Source organism: Phyllobates terribilis, unplaced genomic scaffold (genome assembly GCF_046119375.1).
Source record: "Phyllobates terribilis strain yellow unplaced genomic scaffold, ASM4611937v1 Scaffold_11__3_contigs__length_659146591, whole genome shotgun sequence".
Taxonomy (NCBI): Eukaryota; Metazoa; Chordata; class Amphibia; order Anura; family Dendrobatidae; genus Phyllobates; species Phyllobates terribilis.
In genome coordinates, this window is record NW_027362771.1 from 390,646,341 (window position 1) to 390,652,694 (window position 6,354).

Genomic DNA, 6,354 nt, shown 5'->3' on the forward strand with positions numbered 1-6,354 from the left:
CCTATTTAACAGTGGCTATAACGTAATCCCAATGAATAAAAAATAGAAAAACAACTAAAACATTATATAAAACAGGAAGTATAATTACAAAGCTCATCCAAAAATTACACTTCTGATTGGATTTTGTGCTATAATTGAATGTCACAATAAAGGTACATTAGTTAGATTCACTTTTCAGGTACACCATAGTCCTAAGTGGTCGCAATTATTGGCTAATTTGGTGCAAAGAAAAAATAATTTTTCAGGTAACTAATAACAATAAACAATAATATATATCATAGTAATTTTAATTAGCAGTTTATGTTTTTGGGAAGTGATGCCATTTGTTAAACTCACTGGTAAGAATCATCTTAACTTCAGTTTTTAACATATGAGTAGTTCAATCAATTAGCCATAATCCCTTATGACTCAGACTATTCTCATTAACAAAAACAGCATCTCACTGCTGCTCAATGAATCACTGTAAAGAGATGTACAGTAGGTCAGCTTTTATTAAAATAAGTTAATTTCTAAAGAAATATAACTTTGAAGTATTGCTATCTTCTCATTGTCTTTCCAAGTTTGACTCTCAGCTCAAGATCCGAATCAGAGCTTTGTAAATACACTTCTAAATACTGAACAACACACTACAGAACTTCCAACTGAAACTATGAGACTTCACTTTTTGGATATTACCAGTTTACAAATGAGTTTACACATCGACCAGACACAAGACATCATGATGCAACATAGCTGGTGATTTAAATAATGCATTTCTTCAACCGGAACATGGGCAAAATATTAAAAAGACATACGTACATGTGAAAGCTTAACCAATATGACCACCTGAAAGCCAGACAACACAAAGATTCATTATTGAGCAATACCAACTTATATAGAAGTGTCAAACATACATTAGTCCGGCATAACACTGGAACCAAAACAGTTGTATGCACTAATGAAACTATCGTATTTCTTAATAGGTATATTGTTCAAAACCATGCCACTTGCACTTTAATTTTTCACATGTCTCTTTAAATATTATATGGCCACATTCTACAGGAAATGGGAACAATTTGTGATAAGTGAAGATGTATTAGTATTGTTTTTAACACAATCCCAACAAAAGTAGATATGGGTTCCATGAGAGGCTTAACAGAGATAATAAGCTATTATGTTGCAGTATTTAGTCTGCCATAAACACTAAATAATCTAATAAAGAAATCTCATGGACAGAAACAGAGTTCTTGAAAGGTTGTGTTTTTGGATCTCTAATGTATTACATCATTTTCTATAGTAAGTGCAGCATAGCACACGTAATGAGGGTGGTACTTAGGTCAAGCTACAGTATTATGGCCCTAAATGACCTCAAAAATGGCGCCCCCCAATTATAGACATTTAAAGTGCCTTCATTTCTTTATTCATGCTTTTAAAGCTCCATAGCTGACTTAAATCAAGACACTTGGGCCCTACTCATGTGTTTAGAAATATATTTGCTTATAACATGCTGCTTTCTATCAAATTGAATGCAACTTGTGCTATTATTTCCATTTCATTTGCCTTTATATTAATTGTCTGTCTCTCAATAGTTAAGACCAAAGTAAATGTAACTTTGGATACAAACTGATTTTCATACCTATATGAAATAACTGAATTATGTAATTTTTATTGTCTACTATGGAAGTTTGAAAACTCAGAGCATTTGAGCATGAAGTGTGGTTGTCAAAGTAGTCAACATCTGTACTACTCAATAGGTAAAGGACGCTGGATGACTTAAGAACGATCCTACATCTATTAAAATGATGTTAGTTGACTTGTTTAATTATATAGTATTTTATTTTCTAGTTATATCTTTTGTATATTGATACAATGTTTTATATATTTGACAGGTCTACTTAACAAACCTGACAAGTCTGATCTATAGCTTCAATGCAATAAAACTTGGCTGTAGACCTTTCTCATGTTTTACTACTTCATACTGTCTAATACTTAATCATAAAGTGTTATACTCTATGAATTGTCAGTATTTATGCAGTATTGGCCTTAATGAACATTTCATTATTCATTGAAACATTTTGGGAAGAAAAATTTACAATTAATGCTCTAAGATTTACACTAAACCGTAAAGACGTTAGACAGAAGTACCTAGACCACTGTTTTTCCATTTCTGTAGGCCCTACTGTAGAAAATCACTGTACACAGTATATCAATCACTTCTCATTATCAGGAAGATTGCTGGGATTCCCACTTTCTGATGGGTTGGCGAAGGGACAGCACAGTCACATTAACGCCTGCAAGTCATATTACATCAGGCAAATCCAATCTACATTCTTGGCTAGATGAATACAGATGAGCATAGGAAGATTGGATTTTGAGATCAAAAGAAGTCAAAGAAGCATATTAATTTTTAAGCAGACCAGTGGCATCAGCCTCCCTTGAGCCAGGAGTCCCACTCTAAATAATGGCTATGGCTAATGCTGGACTCAGGTGTTTGATATTTTTTTTTGTGCGACCAAACATATGATTAGTATTAGCAGCTTGCTGCCAGCCAAACAGCAGTAACCTTTACTTTGCTAGTCTGCAGAAAACGTCAGGCTCTGTTATGCTTAGTTCTGATTTTTAGAACAATTTTACAAATAATTTTGTATAAGGCTATTTGATAACAAATCCAAGTGGGAAGGGTTAAAACAATTCAGAATTTGTAAATAACTGACATTAATTGACCAAAATGCTACTATTTCCCACGGATCGAAATGGATTTCCAGATGTTTTCCCCTTTAAATTGACTTTGCCATGGTCTAGTGGAGCTCGCTTCCACTTCAAAGTGCTAATTGTTTCCAGCTTTCTTATCGTGCTCGGCACAAATCACAATTTAATCTGAATGACAATTGCTCGAGAGAATAATCTACAGGACACTGGCGCTGATATTTTCAGATAAACTGCAGGGTGTTCATCTTGAAAGATTAATCAAGAAGCAGAAATGCATAAGCATCTGTAAATCTCAATTTAATACTAATCCTTTGGTGAACTAGAAAAAAAAAAGTATTTCACATTAGCAGCAGCAGCTCCACCAAACGATCCCTGCTTGACATGATGCTCAGCCATAGGCAACAGCTCTATGTGTGTGTAGTAGAGATAGTGTGCAGAGCATCGCAGATCTACGCTCTCCCATGAGTGCTTGATTCTTAAATTCTGTGCTGTCCTTAAGGTGTGCTACTTAGTGGGAACGATGACCTAGATATCTGTACATTGTACGCTAAGCGACCAGTGTAACCAGGAAGGGATGATTTACACAAAATCCTATTTGAAGCCCTTACATATTTGTAAAACACATGACCGAAATGTCTAATCAGTTATACAGAATCTCCGTCCATCGACTTATCATACTCAGACCATTTTAGCTGTTTCCGCTATGAACTTTGCATGCTAATGTGGAAGTACATGTTACGTAAACATTACTAAGATAGTACTTTCCCCCTTTCAAGCAATAGACTGCAGACCCCTGGCTGGGAATTATTGGGTGCATGCTAGAAATATTAAGTATCTTGAATAACGTAAATGTGTAAAACATACAAGTTCAACAAATGGAGGATATTCGGGGAAAAGGAATACATACCTGTCATCAATCTCTTCTCAAAAGAAAGAAAATTACATACCACTGGTTCTAGAGCACATTTTTTTTCCTTTTTTCCATTGCTACATTCCTATTTTCCATTCATCCACAGCACGTTACAATACAATATGAAGCTGCTTCACAGTGATTTGACTCAAGTGCAGTCAGGCATGTTGCTAGTCTGCAATGGTATCTGTTCCTCTAAATTCCGCCGCGCTCTCCTGGCTCCACCGTCAAATGCATTCTTATAACTCCTCCTGCTATTTCTATCTATCAATAACTGAGGCTTTATTTATACTGCGTGTCTGAGATAACAAAACAGGAGTCAGATTCCCACTTCTGCGAAAAGGGAGAAAGAACTAATGGCAGCAGGCATCCTAGTGGCTTCTGAGCTGGGAACTTCACACATCGCTGTTCCTTCTGCCTGTGGTTCTGAATGCAGCATTCACTGCAATAGCCACAGCCCACCTCTGTTGAAAGCAGCCCCTCCACTTCCCAGAAAAAAAAAAGGAAAAGCGAGAGCGAAAAAGAGAGACACACACAGGCTTAGTGAAAGTCCTCGCTCACACATCAAACACACAGGATGCACTGTGAAAGCCAGCAGGTGCATCACCGGCCCCAGCCCCGATAGCAGCCTCAAGAACCGCCTCTAGCTTGTAGAGGAAATCTGGTTGCTAGGGCCATGTCTCAGCTAACCTTTCATTTATCACAATAACGTGACCAGGAGTGACAAGTGTGCAGCCAGAGTCCTTTCAATGTGTCTGGATACTTCAATAAAAAAAAGCTGATAGATGCTTCCGAGATTGTTGAGGCATGACGGCTGAAATGATTACCAAATTGTCCCAGTTTGCTAGTTATCTTATTTTCTCCTACTTTTATATTGGACACTATGCCTTTAAAAATATAGGTGGTGTCGTTTTAAAAGGAGGAATTTAATTAAAAAAAAAACTAAAATAACAATTTGGAATTGAACATCGTATAATAGAAAGCTTGTATACATTTTGAAATCTACTTTATCAGAAAGCTTTGAAAACTTTATTGACCGACCCCTTTGAAATGCAAAAAATTGCATGCTCCCCTTAGGACAGGTGCAGACGAGAGTATTTGCTTTCCTAGCGGGATCCAACAAAACATCAGATCGCACTCAGACCAGTGTTATTCTATGGTGCCTCGCACATGTCTGATTTTATCCTCGGACAGTCTCTGTCTAAGGAAAACATCGGTGCATGCCCGAGTTCAGATCACAATCGGCCATGCAAGTCTATGAGTGAGTGGGAAACATCGGACTACACTCAGGTGACATCTGAGTGCAGTCTAATTTCTGCGCACTGACAGAATGGAGAAGAAGGAGAAATTTTTTCCCACCCAAGAAATTCTCTCATCCAAGACAATCGGATCACACTAGATTTGCATAATCTGCCCGATTCTCTCCGATGAGAGAATCAATGGCCGTCCGCACCTGCCCTTATACTCACGTCCTCATATAATAATCTTCAACATCAAGATATGAGCCAACAACTCAAAATAATGTGCAGTTAGTACAAGAACAATATCGGGACATTATAGCTATGGGTAAGGTATTTTTGTGATAATTCTCAATCACACTTAACTGATGATATAAATGTTTCACTTTTTCTACGTTGTTTCACAATTTTGGTCCATCTAACTTCCAGTCTCTAATAATTATTAGTCACTGTGAATTTCCAGGTTGGCATTAATGTAGCAATTACATTAGTGAATAACTAACAATAAAAACCTCAGTGACTCAAGAGGAGCAAAGGAAAGATGACTTGGTACAGAAACATTTAGTTCAAATATGTGAAAATGACAAATGAAAGTGTAAAGAAATAAGTCATTGCCATATGCAAGGAGATTTATTAGTCAAAATTTCTTATATTCTATGTATTATTATTAATTAACCATCTTTATTCTGATATATACCGTATTTTGCGGATTATAAGACGCACTGGACTATAAGACGCACCCCAAATGTTGGGGTGGAAAAAAGCATTTTTTAAATAAAATGGTGGTGCGTCTTATAATCAGTTTCAACAGTAGCTTACTTGGAGGGCAGCGGCGGTGGAGCAGGATCACAGGAGGCCGGCGATGCGGCGGTACTTGGGCGCTCATTAGATGTCGGCGCCAGTGAGCGAAGTCCACTTTCCCATTCAATTCCTTGCGGTGGGCTTCAGCAAATTGGTCGCCAGAGGCAGCGCATGTGCAGATTGAGATCTTGGGAAATGAGATCTCGTCTCCCAAAATCTCGATCGGCGCATGCGCCACCTATGGTGGCCATTTTCCCGAAGCCCATCGCAGGGAACTGAATGGGAAAGGTGACTCAGTTCACCGGCGCAGACATCTAATGAGCGCTCAGGCACCACAGCATCGCCACACTCCTGCCTCCACTGCCGCCGACCTTATAAAGCAGCGATCCTGGCTCCTGTTACCCCGCTCCACCGCCACTGACCCCCCCCCGGTAAGCTCACTTCGGATTATAAGACATACCACCATTTTCCTCCGAAATTTGGAGGAAAAAAGTGTGTCTTATAATCCGAAAAATACGGTATATATACAGTACAGACCAAAAGTTTGGACACACCTTCTCATTTAAAGATTTTTCTGTATTTTCATGACTATGAAAATTGTACATTCACTCTGAAGGCATCAAAATGATGAATTAACACATGTGGAATTATATACTTAACAAAAAAGTGTGAAACAACTGAAAATATGTCTTATATTCTAGGTTCTTCAAAGTAGCC

The 6,354-nt window shown here is 37.9% G+C and overlaps 1 protein-coding gene across 1 annotated transcript in view; it reads right to left on the bottom strand.

Moving 5' to 3' along the window:
* UNC13C (unc-13 homolog C) overlaps window positions 1-4,224 on the bottom strand; it is an 861,108-nt gene extending 856,884 nt beyond the window's left edge. The window contains exons 1-2 of the mRNA XM_073653015.1: window positions 3,596-4,224; window positions 799-825 (exon numbers count right to left, since the gene is read on the bottom strand). The gene's annotated coding sequence lies outside the window, so the exon portion shown is untranslated. The remainder of the gene's footprint in view (window positions 1-798; window positions 826-3,595) is intronic.
* Window positions 4,225-6,354: the final 2,130 nt, after the last annotated feature.